The 17,681-nt window shown below is 32.4% G+C and overlaps 1 protein-coding gene across 1 annotated transcript in view; it reads left to right on the top strand.

The window, feature by feature from the left end:
* The window catches only part of LOC145293964 (uncharacterized), a 77,418-nt gene that overhangs the window by 19,733 nt on the left and 40,004 nt on the right, over positions 1-17,681 (top strand). The window lies entirely within an intron of this gene.

Raw genomic sequence — 17,681 nt, 5'->3', positions numbered from 1 at the left:
GCAAAACTTCCCCACCGTTTTGCAATGGACTGTACCAGGACCAATGACTTTTCTGTGCTGTTACTATTGAATCAATTTTGAGTTTGAAGTTATGGCTTTTGTAATTTGTGGATTTATTTTGCCTCTGCCAGGGAGTATTGAGTTTGAGAATTAAATTTCTTATAGTACAGAAATGGCTACAACTGCTAGCATAAGGCATTATATTGCTTAATATCCGGAAAACTACTTGTTTGCGGCAAATTCAAATGCAATATTCGTTTTAGCAGACCCGAAAACCATTATGTCATCATTTTAAAGGTGATTGTCAAGGTGGAAAGTAAGTAAAAATTTACCATAAAGGATAATTTTAGGTTAAATTTATGTTAAGTTGATCCCATTCTAAATCTTGTTTTCAGGGTGTTCACAAATAAATCGCCTACAAAAAAGTAGGATTTTATTGGTAAGAGGTGGGTAGCATAAAGTATAATCTACAAATTTATTGACATTTTTTTTTTTCCATTCTAAAAATAATCAGCTATTCTATAATTGAGTCAAGTGTCTGAAATACGAACGAATTTTTGTGTGATCCCCCCCACCCCCGCCCACAATGATGTTCTTTAGACTTTGGCTGTTTTCTGTTTTAGCTTCATTCAATAAACTCGTTCATCAGTCCAAGTCATAAGTGAATCGGAAGAACAGACGACTTGAAGTCCGCAGCAAACCGTGTTAGATAAAAAATTTTTTTTTTAAATGGTGCTTCTTGTGTACTTTTGTCAGCGCGCTATTTTTAAATAGCTTTTTTTTTTTACCAGGTTAAAGTTTCACGATGTCATTTTTTTATTATTATTATTATTATTATTATTAAATTGTTAGGTAGTAGCACAGAATATAGTTATAAAACAATAACACCTTCCCCTCCTTATGTTAAGAATGGCTTTCAAAATATTATTTCAGCACGGTGGTAAAAGGGCACAAGTACCAAAAAAAAATTTTTTTTTTTTTTCTAACAGAAATCAACAAATATTTCACGAAGTAATATATTTGGGGTGTATTTCTTATAATACTAAAAAGCAAAAATAACATTTTCAAAATGTTCACGGTTTTTGTTTAATTTATGCAAACTAAGTATAAATGCATTTTTTTTTTTATCTGACACTGTGTGCTGCGGACTTCGAGTCGCCACTTCTTCTGTTTCACATCAGAATTTTTTCCAAGTAATAATATTTCACGTTTGCATGAGAACTAGTAAGGCTTGTTCTGCCTTATAACGTTCTAATGACACAGAACAAGAACGGTAATAACATCCAAAGACTATAGCAGTAATTTCACAGATTTGTTTACCTAGTTTCATATTGCGAAAATGGCTATCATCCTGTTGAAAATTTAACACGATTATTATTACTAATAATAATTATTTATTGAAATTTAAAAAAAAAAGCATAGAATGCCTAAATAATTTAATTGCGAAATTAAATCCACCCGCATGTATTTTATTTATAAGCAAATAAGTAATTTTAATATTTATTGATTATTGGAAGAAAAAAATGAATCGCTTCCTCTTTATGACCCTTTGAAATTTTAGAGTAATTTGAAAGCATTTAAACTGTCGAATAGAAAGTCATTTTTGTAAAATGCGCTGTTTCCTGATTAAGGTAATTTGGTAAAATTTGAAATTATTCTAGTATTTTACTCCCCCCCCCCTCCTTTGTTTTTACAAAAAAAAAAAAAAAAAAAAAAAAAGTTTTAGTATTGAAACCTGGGGTCATTTGAAGGTTTTTCATTTTCCTTTTTTTATGTTTAATTATTTACAAATTGTAAATTATGTAATTTTAAAAATATCGACTAAAAAAAAAAACAGAAAAAAACTCTCGGCAAGTATTGGGTGAAAATAAACGTTTTACTTTTTATTGCTTCTTTTGAGAATTAAAAAAAATAATAATAAATAAAATATTGGTGCTTTTAAGCCCCCCCCCCCTGTATGTCGTTTTGTATGGTCTTACGGATGTCGTGACGACATCCGTAAGAAATCCGAAATGGAAGACAAAAACAAACGAGAAAAACTGATTTATTTACATTTGAGGTTTGTTTTACAATACACATTGGCATGAATAGGGTGTCAAAAACAAATATATAACAAATAAGGAAATATATGTTACTTTTCTAGTAGAAGTCTGGATAAGTTTTCATTTTGTTTTGCAGTTTCAGGAACCCGAGTTTTATTTTGTGTGGTTGTACTTCGGTTGTTTTAAGCAGTTACCGAATTTTACCGAGTCAGTATTGTTATAAATAGCCAAAAAGTTAATTTTCAAACCTCAGAGCTATAGGCACCTTCAACCCGTTGTGTAGAACGTCATTTCGTGTGTTTACTATAGTTTGGGTCAATTTCTATGGGAGATCATTTACGCAGAAATTTATGAATAAATAAAATGTACAATAAAAAATGGATAAAAAAAAAACAATATACGACTTATCTTTTATAAAACAGATTTTAATAACGAACTACACAGACGATAAAATTAATTTTAACCTGTTCTGTTGATACATGTATCTAAACATGATGTCGCTGCAGAACCTCCATACTTTGGGGGGGGGGGGGCGCACATTTTGATTATCACCTGTCATTTTAAATAATCAAATCCAAACGAATTTTTTTTTAGTCGATTTTGCTTTTGTAATTTTTATTATCTCAAGAGTCATATTCTATTGTATGAATAAATTTTTTTATTATTGGAAACCTGTTGTATAAAAAAAAATGTTTAAACTTCATATTGCGTAATATTTGAATTTAATATAATTTAAAACTTTTTAAAAATAATTATTTTTTAGAATTCTGTTTTGTTGTTGTTGTAATTCAAATAATTATATTATCGAGAAAAATTTTTTTTTAACATAATAATATTGATTTTATGTCCAATTTTATTTACAACTTTAAGGTAAATAAAAAAAAAATAACAGGATTTTATATATATATATATATATATATAAATTTTTAAAATAAGATTCAGCCACTCTGATGAGTCATAGACGACGAAACACGTGTCAGTGAATAATTATATTTTAAAAATATATGCCGCTCCCCATTTAAGGGGGTACTAAATTGGTCAAAGGGAAAATTATTCCCAACTCACATTTAGGTAAAAATGCAATGTCATATGAATAATTCATTCAAAAGTATCGCTAACAAAAACAAATAAAAACGTGTGTGTGTGTGTGTGTGTGTGTGTGTGTATATATATATATATATATATATATATATACAACTATTTTTGAATTTGATCTTTTTAGCTTTAAAAAATGTTGAAATTTTTATCGGCCTACATTTATTTTTCATTTATTTATTTATTTATTTATTTTCGTAACATGAAACATGGGGAAAAGTAATGAGTTGTGAATTCATTTGAAGCCCCTGTGAGTAGCAGACCGGCTGGAAGTCTTCATTCAATCAGTAGTGTCTTTGGCACATTTTTGGGAGTCATATCTCTGACCACGTCTCAAACACCACAATCTACACATAATGTAAGCCCCCTAGACTTGAGGAAATACTTCTGATCAGGAGGCTCAGATGGTTTGGGCACACCTTTTGTCATCTACTAATTGACCTGATTTACAAGGTAACAGCACCAACACCGCTACGGTGCAAAAAGAGTGGTGTTCAACTGAGAACGGAACTTGCAATGGTCAAAAGTGACTTAGAAGCTGTGACCGGGCAACTCCATTGTCACATACCGAAAAGGCGAGGGCCGGTCCGGCCCTCGCCTTTTCTGTATGTGACAATGGAGTTGCAAATAGCTGAAGTATTCTTTCAGGTACATTTTTTTCAAATTTGAGAATCTTCATGTTGAATTCAAGAATCTATACAGAATTTTGAACTGAGCAGAGATAATTCTCGTTCCGTCAGAGTGTTAAGTCAGTTTTAATATTGATTTTATTCTTGGTCATTATCACCTGTGACAAAGATTGAACCTTCAACTTGTACAAAACTGTCACTTGGAACCGATTGTTAACCAATGTTAACCAATGCATGTAACCATTAGGTCATGTGTCTGTGGACAATTCTTCTAGTATGAATTTATTGCGAGAAGTTTTTATGTATTTACTGTTGATACTTGCTGTAAATAGAACCATTCAGTTTGGTGAGATTTCTGGTTTCAATAACATGTGACACTTTTTCTGTCTTCAATCTATTGGTGACAAATATAGACCATGTTTAGTGTGAGTCATAGCCATTAAGTGGTAAAAAATCTTTAGGAAAAGAAGATAATTAGCATTTGATAGCCATAACTTGAAAAAGATATAGTATGCATGTTGACGTCGCTTTTATCCAGAAGTGGTCAGTCATTCTATATATGTATACAGTCAATGCATATCGAGACTCTACGGACAAATTTATCTTTTAAACTTTGACAGCTAAATATTTTCATTTATTAGCTAAATAGAAAAGTTACTAGTCAAACTCCTGTGATTTTTGGAATATGACGTCCTCATCCCGTGACGAGTACATACATTATAAAGATTTGTCTGTGTGTGTGTTTTTTTTTTTTTTTTTTTTTTATTATATATAAGCATAATTCTACATATTCACCTAATTTTCTGTTAAGATGAGATTCTGAACTGTATTAGTATATTATTCCCTGCCGACAGACCCTGTTACATCAACTGTTCTACATTTACTAATCCAAGAACTCTCATCCATTCTTTCAACATGATCATACTCATAAAGTCTCATGTTCTACATTTTTCCATATACAGTCCAGATCTGATCTTCATCTGAGGTCATCAGATCTAAGCCTGTCTTTAAGACTCGCATTACACATCCATTGTATTATTCTTATATCACTTCTTCCCATGCAACTCATGTCCTTAACCCTTACTAAGTAGGTTTCACTTTCATAAATGATGGCACTTTGTACACATGCCTGATAGGCTCTTCCCTTGGCCGCTAGTGGTAACATTCACTATTTTATTTCCCTCCCACATGACGATGATGTGACACGGGTCGAAAAGTAGGAGTTGAAGAGTCAGCGCCCTAGAGGGATAGCACTCTTACTTGCAAAAAATGCCATGGAAGTCCCATTGTTATTTCCCAGTAAGGATAACTTGGGCGATTAGCAATAAAAGGAGAAGGCAAAGTTTGGAAGGGTGGACCTCTTAAAACTGCACAGGGTCAAAGCCATATCTCAGTCAATAGGAACTAAGTCATCTTAACAATGGTCTAAACTCTATTGGCTTTTGTGTCAAGGGAAATTGTTCCTCCTCCTGTCTACTCTGCTGGTTAGTAATGGCAGAAGTTGGAAAAACAAAATATTTTAGAGATAAATTCTGAATTTCTATGTTGATGATATTCATAATGCATGTGAAATGTATTTCTTTCAATATATGGCATAATCTGGTTTACACATTGGTTCTCATTAGAACACTGAAGTAAAGCAACGCTGAGCCTGGCCAATACAAGGTGGGTGACTATTTGAAAATATCAGGTGCTGTATATAGGAGGACGTCAACACTTTCAGCAGCTCCTGGCCGCCACCTGTCTCAGCCTTGTTCTGCCGCTGAATCAAGCTGGTTGGAAGAAGAGAGTAAGCTGATTCTGCACACTTTGAACAAACTCCCAGCCAGATGTCACGAGTTTATCTCTGCTCTATCGTTTCTTTTATGGTAGGTGCTTGACTTAGTTTCGATCTATGGTCCGTCCTTGTAAAAACGTTTGCAACAAATACTCGTCTAGCTACAAAAACTACTAACAACTTCCTTCACTCTCTATCTGTACCTAAAACTAAACGGAAATTCCATGAGCAAAGTTTCTTTTCTGGAATTGTCCATTTGTGGAATTCAATACCATATATCTGCTTCCCGGCTGACTATAACATGGTTATCTTTAAATCTGATGTGATTAAATTCCTATAGAGACTTCCTCCTCCTAAATAATCTATCCCAACTCAGATTCTACCATAATTGATTATGTTGTCTTACCATCAACGTTATCCTAGAGTGATCTTTAAGCCTTGACAAGTGGTGACTTCCAAGTAAAAAAAAAATTAAAAAAAAAAAAAAAAAATCATTATGATGGTCTTTGTCATTCCGATGGACAAGCCGTTTTATTTATTTAAAAAAATAATTACCTGATATATAGAAATTGTTTATAGTTTTTGTGCTAAGCTTTTTACTTTCAATCTGTGACGCTTTGGTTTCTAAACGTGCAGATTCAGATTGAATGATCATTTTATCTTAAGAAAAAATCTATTATTGTCATTTAACACACAATCAAATTGAAATAGAATTTAAATTGGTAAATCAAACTTCTGATTAGGAAATTTTTATTTGTTATTGTTGTACCGTGTTATTGGCAATATGATAATGTACTTAATTGCAATTTATTTTTTAAAATATTACTTAGTCCAGCTAAAACAACCACTAATATGAACTTTTCTGAAATAATCAACTAAAAATAAAAATCAGTAAGGGCAATAACTTATTTTAAATTGGAGAATAGAATTTTTCTAGATTAAGCTCAAAAATATATGTAAAATTAAAATAACTTCACTGCTTCCTAGGTAATACCAGATAAGTATGGCTAGTTTAATTCGTAAATTTTTCCACATCATTTTTGAAGAATATAAACTTGAAAATAAGGTTTTGTAAACATTTTTGATAGAAAATGGCATCTCATTTTGCCTTGAATCACCCATCAATTGCTAGTAAAACATTCATGAAGTTTGTGCACCATGTTTGTTGACTCCTTGCGACCTGAAGCTCCAATTTCAAGAGGTTGGTATCCTTCTCCAGAATAGTGTAGATCATAATGAGGCTTTCTACCCAGTTGCTTGACCTCTGGGGACCACAGGATCACTTTTCTAGCTGGATAATAAGATACATGTGATTGTCTAGCTAAAAATCGTTATTAAACAACTGCAGATGTGCATGGCAGTCTATTATACAGAATTTTGTTTGTTTCATGGTTTCGCCAAAATATGTTAAGAGTAAAAAGTGAACTTTAAGTTTAGTTTTGGCAGCTTTGTAACATTTGCTTCCCTTATTTTGTCCTTTTCGTCCTCCTGTTATATGAGCGATGTTTCTGACAAAGAAGGAAGATTTGCTGTTTTTTTTGGTCGGAATCTATCCATTTAACACTTGTCATTGGCTAGTTTTTTTTGTTTACTTGAATTTTTTTTCTTACATTAAGTGGCTTCATGCATTGTCTGAAGTGATTTCCGTTAAAAAAAGTTAACATGTAAACATTTTGATGGATAATCCATCAAATTTCAATGGTGTTTTCAATACCAGAATAAATTACATGTATTACAAAAGTGAGTTTACAACAAGGGTTGTGGGTCCTGAAGTCAGGGACATATTCTTTTTTTTAAAGACAAGGATGACTCTCATTTAATGGCATAAAAATCTTTATCTTTTTGTTTTAGTTCATACTGCATTACATATAATTTTCTTTTCTTTTTGTTCAGTTGTTTGGGTTTTGTTCATAAAAAAATAAAATGCTGAATTCACAAATACTTATAAAAAATGCCCATCTTTAAAATCAAAATAATATATAGTACATATAAATTACTATACGGACAGCCATCTCGGGGACACTTTTGCACCACTTTTTTTGTCTCCCTTCTGAAGATTAAAATCCAAATATAATGCTAATAATGCTAACTAAACCTTATGTCTAGAGTCCTTATTCCAATTTTAATCAAAATCCGTTACATGTTTTTGATTCTAGAAAATGCTTAAAAATTTAAAGCTTAAGATGTCTTTAAAAAAAATTGAAATTCAGAGAATCTTGATTGTCTAATAACTATGACTCAAATTTAATGCAAATCTAAAATATATGAATATTCAAATAGAAGCTTGTGTCAATATTATTCCTCCTAAACCCTCTAAATACTCCAGTGAAAATGAAATTTAGTGAATATTTATTAATTAATATCTAATACCGATCGTTAAAATTTCACAAAAATTAGAAGTATCTGAATTTTTAAAAAGATTTCCATTTTGTTGTTGCTCTCTTTACATAAAATTGAACTAAATATAACCTGCATTCATGCTTAGCAACCGTGTTCCAAAATATATAAGGATCAGTTAATAAGGAGGGAATCCTAAACATAACTAACTTTATATAATAGATTACTAATGTGTTAGATTAGTCGGAATTGCTTAATTAACTTGAGTATAACGTTTGGATTACTCCCTCCACAGCTCTTGTTTACTCATCAATTATTCTATTATGACTGGCAAGACTGTCAATTAATATATTGAATAAAAATTGTTGCCAAACTTTTGCTGCAAACATGTTAGAAACTCCATAGGTAATTTCATTTTCGAGCATACATTATCACCCATATCCTTCCTGTCCTTTTTTTTTTTTTTAAGATAGGATCGTCTAATTGATAAAAATGTAATGTAAATAATTTTTTTTTTTAGAATATTAAGCTGACAGTTATTTTTACAATAAGAAGGAAGGGACTATTTATTTTGAAATGACATAAATCGTAGCAATAAATAAAATAAAATAAGCTTAAAACTTTTTCTGGCAATTATTTTTTCTTAGTAAGAAAGAATATTTTGTTTTAAAAAGATATAAATTTCAATTTTCAATAAAAAAAAAGACATGTTGATTTATTTCAAAAATATCTGACTGACAATAGCAATTATTTTTCTCAATACGAATTTGTTCAGATTGGACTTGAAAATGATCATGCTATAGTCAGCTGAGAAGCAGCCCGGAGTCTTATGTTGCACAGATGAATAGATTTTGGAAGAAATTTTGCTCAGGGAAGTTCGTTTACATTTAGGCACACAGAAAAAGAAATAAAAACTTATACAGTTGTTGTAGGTAGACAAGTTATTGTTGTAAATGATTTATAGGTTGTAACCATAGATGAAAACTTTAATCATTGTTTGTAATAGTCAGTAATGTGACCATCCTACTTTATTTTATGATGTTAGCAAGTCACATGACTTTTAGTGACATGACCTTCTATTTATGAAAGTTATGCTGCAGGCATTGCCACAACTCTCAATATCCTCTTGCACACGGACTCTTCAAGTTTGTCCTAATGAGTAACTACTTATCAAGACCCATTGGCCACTCAGATAAAGGTTTAGTCCAAGAGGACAGTGAAACAACGTAAGGATTCATAACAAGGGTTCAGATTTATCAGAAGATAGATTATTTAAAAGAATTGCTTAATAAGAGTTTAACATTGGACTTGAAAACGACTGTGCTATAGTCAGTTGGGGAGCAATCCTGTGGTATTGTATTCCATAAACAGATAGTTCTTTGGGGGGGGGGGATCTTTGCTCATGGAAGTTGTGTTTAGTTTTAGGTACAGAGAGAGAGAAAAGAATAGTTTATGGTTGTAACTAGATGGGTTCTTGTTAATGTTTTACGGTTTGGGGGGACATAGATTGGAGCTAAATATCACAGAAATAATAATAGAGTAGAGAAAGACTAGCAATGTCTCTTCTGTGAAAAAGAGGCTATAGGGAAGAGAAAAGGACATTCCCCCCACCACCAAGTTTTGAAGTCTGTTTTGTACTCTGTCAAGGCAGAAAAGAAAGATGTGGCAACAGTACTCCATTTTTAAGCATTTATTTGTATGTTGAAAGATTTTAAAATGTCTGTTGATTCTTCAGAGATGAAAAATTGTAACTCCTGCTTGTATTTGTAATGGAATTCACTGAGAGTTGGTTGAGCTAGCTCCAATTGAGTTCACTGCATCACAGCATCACAGGTGAAGGCTCCTCAGCATACTTCAACCATTTGTGATTCCATCGTCGCACACCAAAGACATGAGGGTCAGTTAAAGCTTTCAAGTGAGCTTTGACCATTGCAAGTCACATCCTCGGTGAACCAACACTCTTGTGCCATCCTGGCAGTGGTCTTGTGCTATTGCCTTGTGAATCAGGTCCATTGGCAGAAGACAAAGGAAATACCCAAGCTATCAGCACCTCCTGATAAGTACTTCCTCAAGTCTAGGAAGTTTACATTGTATGTGGATTATGGTATTTGGCACATGGTCGGAGATACAGATCCAAAGAATGCATCGAAGACATCACCTATCAGCCTTTGAATGTTGGTTACTCGTAGGGGCTAGGTTTTGCATCCATAGAGAAGGATCATATGAACAAGGACCTCGTAGATGTAACATTTGGTTCTAACATTTTTACAAGTCCTAGTTCTACTCTTTACAAAACCTATAACTCCACAAACCTGATAGCTGTTGCATCTTGTCAAATTAAAAAAAAAAAATCTATGAAAAGAGGAGGATGTAGAATGAACATCATTTCGAGTCAAGAATATTATTTTAAATTTATTAAATACTACAGTGTATTCATCATCAAAAATAATGAAGGAAAAAATTATGCTTTGCCAATGTTTGCACTAATATTCATCTAAAATCATAAAATTACGTCAATGAGTTAATTTTATATATATATAATCATTTCTGATGATAAACCAAAAATCACTCAATGTTGACTTTATAATAATGGATTTCCTTAAATTCATTTCAAGTGGTGGGGATGTCTAACTTGCTATTTGGTTTTTTACTTGTCCTCGAGAAAAGTGTACATTTTTTTACCCTCTAACTTTTGTGTGACAGGATAGATTTATATTTATTTTTATGTGACTAAGTACATATTAGTCTTCAATATAGAATGGAGGGTTTTTTAAAACGGCAAAATCTAAATTTAATTAGGAATACCTGGTGCTACCATATCAGGCTGTCTGGAGATACTGTTTTTCTGGCCTAAATTGCACCAAACATTGATGTTATTGTTTTTTTTGTTTGTTTGTTTTCCCCTTTTGCAAAACTCAATCATGTTCTGTAAAATCGGAAACAAAAGCAATTTTGTCTATAAAACAACCAAATCAAACATTATGAATAAATATTTGAAGAATTTAAAGCATAAAAACTTTATTCAAAATTAAATAACTGTTGGGGATGCACCCTTACTACTTGGAATAATGAACTATTCCATGACGTCACTTCCGGGTAATTAGAACCATTTTACCAGAGGAGTCAGAAACAGACACACGGAGCGTATAGTCGTCACTACTAGTCCAGCAGTGAGCAAAGATATTACTCAATTACCATTTTTATGTATTTTTTGTTAATACATAATTATTTAATTGTTACTGTGTCTTCCTCGTCAATTATTCAACAAATAACACCGCAACACAGAAAAGGGTTGATATGATGTAAAACAAAATAAATTAATTAGGAATTAATAAAAAAAATTATATTTTAATTTAGTTAAATATTTTTCAAACACAAAGTGACTACTGCATTCAATACACATAGGAATCGGCCCTTGAAATGAGTGGCTTCAAAGTTAATAATAAAATGTGATGTCCAATGGCAAACGATATCTGTCCTATAAGCCAAATAGCCACGCAGTGTCTGTAAGCTTAGAACTGGCTAAAATTCTATCAAATGCAGGACATGCAACATGTGGTGTCATGAAAGGTGTTCCAACCTACTGGTGCGACGTGTAGCAGATGCAGCTAGCTTCATTTGCAACGCCTGTCGAAACCTGACTCTCATAGAAACAGAAATTGCTGCAGATGTCGAAAGAGTCAATAAATTCACTTACCTTGGCAGCTGATTCAAGTGGGCCAACTGACACAGCTATATGTCTGTCCTATAGAGATTCTTCAAAAATCTATTGACAATTTTACAAAACAGGGATCCCATCACATTCAAGAGGTGGCGTACACACACATGGCCAAAACAACACAGTCCTAACTAAAATGTATCTGATTGATTATCCAGTTGTAGACAGATTTCTACAGCTTGCACGGATCTGACTTTTGGCGGCTGCTTGGATGCCTCTTCATAACTTAGTTCGATCCATGGTATCTCCCCACCTCATGAAGCTGCAAAGCTTTCGAATCCTCTATGATAGTTGCAGCCCTGATCTTGCATCAACTTCCATAATACAGACCCTGTTTATTTACCCACCATTGAGCTTGACATGATCAAACCAAACAACGCTTCTCATGTAGTGCTACATCCAGAGGTGGGATTTGGTGTTTTCTGCAAAGAATGGAATTGTTGACATACTCCATATGGCATAATAATAAAGGAAAAAGAAAAAATTGCCAGTCTCACTGCAAAGGCTTCTATGAGAAATAGCGTTGAAAATACATCTCAACTGATACAGTCTTGTTGCTTGCCATCAATCATTCAAAATTATGTCCTACATTAATGCATTAATTGGCCTAAAACATGGAGAGGATCAATTCATGGTAACCTGCTCCTAACTTGCAACACAAGTGAAATGGCAACAGACAGAAGTTGGAAATCATTTGTTTTAAAATACAAAAATGAAAAAAATAATAATAATAATAATATAGATAATGAGGAGAGTAGAAAGTGGATCTTAGGTTTACTTTCAGCCGCCTTGTAAATTTCGCTTCCCTTATTTTTTTCCTTTAGTTCTCATATTTCATGAGATGTTTCTGACAAAGAGTGAAGAATTGCTATTTTCTGAGTAAGAATCTATCCATATTACAGTTGGCTAGTTTTTAGCCTTGAAACAATATTATTTTTAAATCTCTTTACGTCAAGTGGATTCATGCCTTGTCTGGAATGATTTCCATAAAAATATATTTCTATACTCTTATTACAATAGAAACATGCAAGCATGAGAAGTAATATGGTTAAGCTTAAACATGGAAAAGTAAAGGACTAGTTGTTAAAACTGGAAAAGAAAAGGACAAGATATTCTAGTAAAAAATATAATAAATTTATAACTTAAAATATTGCAGCATTAAGAATTGATTATATGTGATAAATTGAATTTAAAAAAATTCTTACTGCTGCAATATTGTAAGTTATAAATTTATTATATTTTTTACTAGAATATCTTGTCCTTTTTTTTCTCCAATTTTAACTAGTCCTTTACTTTTCCATGTTTAAGCTTAACCATATTACTTTTCATCCTCACATTTTTTTTATTGTAATCCATAATTTTTCAAGGCTTCCAGTAAATTCACTTGTTCTTTGTTTAATTTCAGTCTTATTTTCTTTTGCTCCCATAAACATAACATACACATGTAATAACAATATACGACACTCGTCTGCTTTCAGTAAAATCCCTTCCAATTATCTCTCTTTCATTCGTTTTCACTTGTTATTTCTTTTTTCGTGAGAGCGGTGAATTGGTAGCAACAGTAGTCGCTGAAGCAACGTGGTTGTTATGGAAACCAGTCATAAGAAACGTTGCTTACCTCCTTACAAATTTTTACGATTTTGAACACTAGTAAATTCATCATAACTTTTGTTTTACTGAACGAGAATTAAAATTCTTTTTTCACAATATAGCGGAGATCTATATACTGTAATAATTGTTTGAAATTTGGTTGAAAATGAGTGAGCAATGAAGCTTTAAAACAGGGTGGAGAGAGGTGTTTTAAAAAAAAAAAAAAGCGATAGTAAGCTGGAACCTGTAACGCGAAGGTGGAAAAGAAGGTGAGGTTAAAAAAAAAAAAAAAAAAAAAATGGTAGTAGCCAAGCAGGCTCAAACCTGTAACGTGAAGGAGGAAAAAAGGTGAAAAAAACGTAATGCACTAGTTTAATATATATATAGATGTTTCTTTATAAATCCAGTTTTATTTTTTTATTTTATTTTCAAATTTAGTTATTTTGTACTGGGAGGACGAGGGGAATTTGTCCTGTTATAAAATATGCTTAAATATATTTTAATTCATGCAGATTTTGTATTATTACAGAGCCAATTCTATATTGAATATATTATATAGTTACAGTAATGATTTCAAAAGTTTAAAAAAATAGAATTGAAACTAAAACATCTAGCACTCCAGCCGTGTTCCCTACTGTTTTTCCTATCAACAGATAGATAAGAAAGATTTAAAATTAAACTGCATCAAGCTATGAATGAATTTGTGCATGAGCAAAAGTAATAAAAATATGTTGACAAGTTGAAATGAACATTTTGTCTTTCAACTTGCTGATATATTTCTGTACGTGCTATTCATCTACCCAAAGAATTTTTATTCGTTATAAACCATCCTTGGTGTAGGATTACTATTTCTTAACTTCAGTGTTATGTGACCAGTAGTTTAAGAGTTTATTGGTTAAACACATGCATACATACATCGTTTTTATTTATATAAATTGTTATCTTCTCTAAATTTGAAGCTACTGTTAGTTTTTTCTTTTTTTTTTTTTATACAAAAGTATTTTTATCCATGATAAACCTTTTATCTCTCTCTGGTTGATAACAGCAATAGTAGTTTACGTGGAACATATTTATGGCAAACTCCGATTAAACTGAAGTCAAATATCCTGTGTGTTCACATGCATAATATTCAGAAACCGACACACTATGGATATTGTATTAGTTGATTTTTACTTAGAAGTAGATTATAGTAACATCTATTAATAATTGTTGTAAAGATCCTATATTTAAGCAGTCAATAGCCTTCTTGTAATGCCCATGGCTCAAACAACTTGTTAATTCTATATTTCAAATTTTACAAATTTTATCAGAGATTTTGTTAGTGTTTTAGTGTCTCCATTACAACACATTTGGAATTGCCAAATTTTAACCTTTTCTTTTTGTTTCTACACCCAAGTTTAATATGATGATAATGTTTACCAAAATCCATCTTACAATTACAATTAAAAAAAATGCAAGCATGAAAAGTAATATGGTTAAGCTTAAACATGGAAAAGTAAAGGACTAGTTGTTAAAACTGGAAAAGAACAAGATATTCTAATAAAAAATATAATAAATTTATAAGTTAAAATATTGCAGCATTAAGAATTGATTATATAATATTATAAATTGAATTTAAAAATTCTTAATGCTGCAATATTTTAAGTTATAAATTTATATTTTTTACTAGAATATCTTGTTCTTTTCCAGTTTTAACAACTAGTCCTTTACTTTTCTATGTTTAAGCTTAACCATATTACTTTTCATGCTCACATTTTTCTATTGTAATCCATGATTATTCCAGCCTTCCAGTAAATTCACTTGTTCTTTGTTTAATTTCAGTTTTATTTTTTTGCCCCCATAAACACAGGTAGTAGCAATGTACGCCACTCGTCTGCTTTTTTACGATTGTGAACACCAGTAAATTCATCATGACTTTTGTCATTATCTGTTTTATCTGAATAAAAATTGAAGAAAAAAAATTTCACACTAAAGCTGAGAAGATGATCTATAAACTGTAATAATTGTTACAAATTTGGTCGAAAAATGAGTGAGCGGTGAAGCAGTTCTAAATGACTAAAACTGTCACTTAGCCATATATTCAAACACTACCGTATTTGAATGATATCTTTATCCTTTATTTCGTTTTGTTTTTGTTTTTTTATAGAAAGTATTGAGAGAGGGGGATAAATGTTTGTTAGAATACATATATAGTAATAAATGTTATCACCGTTTATCAGGTATGGAAGTGAAACTTGACCAGTGAGAGTTGAGAACATGTGTTGCATAGATAGAAATGATATAACAATGATACGCTGTATGTGTAATGTGAACCTTAAAAACAGGCTTTGCTCTGATTTGAGAAAAAGATTAAATCTGGACAGTATAGGGAAATGTATACAGAACAGGAAACTTTGTTGTTGTGGTCACATTGAAAGAATGGATGAGTTCTTGTGTTAGATGTAGAACAGTTGAGGTAGCAAGTTCAACCAGAGCTAGTTTTTTTTTTTTTTTTTTTTTTTTTTTTTACACAAATGCACCACCACTTATCAAGGCCAAGAGGCCACTCGAGGATAAGGGTTAATAAGTGTGCAGTAGACAATTGGACAAAGTAATCGTTAGTAATGGAAATTCGGTAAATTTGTTAACTTATATGGAACGGCTCCTCAAAAACTTGTTTACGTTGGACTTGAAGACAACCATACTGTAGTCAGCTGGAAAGCAGGAAAATGGAAGACAATTCCATAGGCGTGCAGTTCTAAGAAAGGAGCTTTGTTCATGGAATCTACGTTTAGGTACAGATAAAGAGTGGGGGAAATTATTGATAGTGTTTTCTGCTAGACGGGTGTTTCTTGTGAAAGTTTGGCGAGGTGGGGGACCACAGATTGGAGCTCAGTCGAGCACTTACGATGAAAATAACGATAAAGCAAACTCTCAACATCTCTTCTGTGAGAAAGGTTGCAGGGAAGAGAAAAGGACATCCCCTGTGAGGCTACGAAGTCTATTTTGAACTCTATCAAGACAGGATAAGTCCTTTCTAGCAGCTCCTGCCCAGATGTGGCAACCTCTATTAAATTAAATACAATTAATACAAGTTTTGTCTACATTTGTACCAAAATGAAGACAAAATTTGAACTAAATCAAAGGGAAAATAACTATACAAGAAAATAAGCAAAACTGATATTACATTTTTTTTTTTTTTTTTTACTATTCTTGGGTTTTAATGCATCAAATTTCATCATAGCTTTTATCATCTCCTATCTGTCAAAAGTTCAACAGTAGGCAGCCCGGGTGGAGAGTAAAAAAAATAAATAAAATGTGGTTGTGAGCAAGCAGGCTCGAAGGAGGAAAAGGTGGGAAAAAAAAACCCTAATATCTTAGCTGATGTGTCCATTGCAAAACCAGAAGTTATAAGCGTTGGAATTAAGGGTAGTGAATCCAACGGAGATGATGACTTGTGAAAATTTTGATGAAAAACCTGACCCCCTCCTTGTAGAAAACTGCCAAGTTGAGGGTGAAGGAATTAATGTTTTCGGACAATTTTTCTATATTTGTCATCATAGAGACCGATTTTAAAACGATACCAATTTTGTCTGATGTGTTTGTCAAAGTTTTTGGGAGACAGATATACACACACACATTTTGCCTTTTATATATTAGACTAGCGGGGGTGCCCGGCGTTGCCCGGGTGTTTGGAGGTGTGTGTTGAGCAAAAAAAAGAAAAAAAGTAATAGAAGGCTGGCTCGAACCCGTGACGTGAAGGCAGAAAAGAGTGAAAAAAAATCTGACATTTTACCGCTCTGCTATGACATGACAGAAAGTGAAAAGCGTTCAAATTTAGCAATGTCAATCAAAAAGTTGACTTGCAGAAATGGATAGTTAAGTGAATGAGTTCACGCAGGCGCAGAAATGAATGTCTGGCTTGAGGCCAGTTTATTTATTTGTTTCCTCACGATGTTGGAGAAACCAGCTCTCCCCCCCCCCCCAAATAGGGGGAACTCTGGCAGTGTCTTAATCAATAGCAATTGTCTGATATGAAGGGTTTCCCCCACGTTGATCAAAGCTGATTGCCTTCAAGACATCCTGGCATGAAAGGCCAGGAGAATGCCTATGTTTCGATTAATTTCGCTTTATTTATACGAAAAAAACAAACAAATATCGGGAACCAGGGTTTTTTTTTTTTTTTTTTTTTTTTAACTCAATCAAAAGACAACATCCATTTTCGAATCTGAGATATTATAATCTAGGGAGTATAAACCGTCCTCTCATGACGAGATCGGTTCTACGCATGCGTCAGATGATGTCATGACCTGATTTAGTTTAAATAGAACTGACTAAATTTCACGTACGTCGTATTAGCTCAGTTGGTTAGAGCGTTGGGTCATTATCTAAACATTTTGGGTTCAAATCGTGGTGTGAGATGTCTTTTTTTATTTTTTTTTTTTTCGATTTTTTTTTTTTTTTAAATTTAAATATTGAAGCAGGGTTATTTAAGCCATTTTTCACGTAACGTT

This window comes from Euprymna scolopes, chromosome 15 (assembly GCF_053919585.1).
Source record: "Euprymna scolopes isolate OS-2025 chromosome 15, ASM5391958v1, whole genome shotgun sequence".
NCBI classification, from domain to species: Eukaryota; Metazoa; Mollusca; class Cephalopoda; order Sepiida; family Sepiolidae; genus Euprymna; species Euprymna scolopes.
The sequence above is the reverse complement of the archived record's forward strand: the minus strand, read 5'-3'. Positions and strand labels throughout refer to the sequence as shown.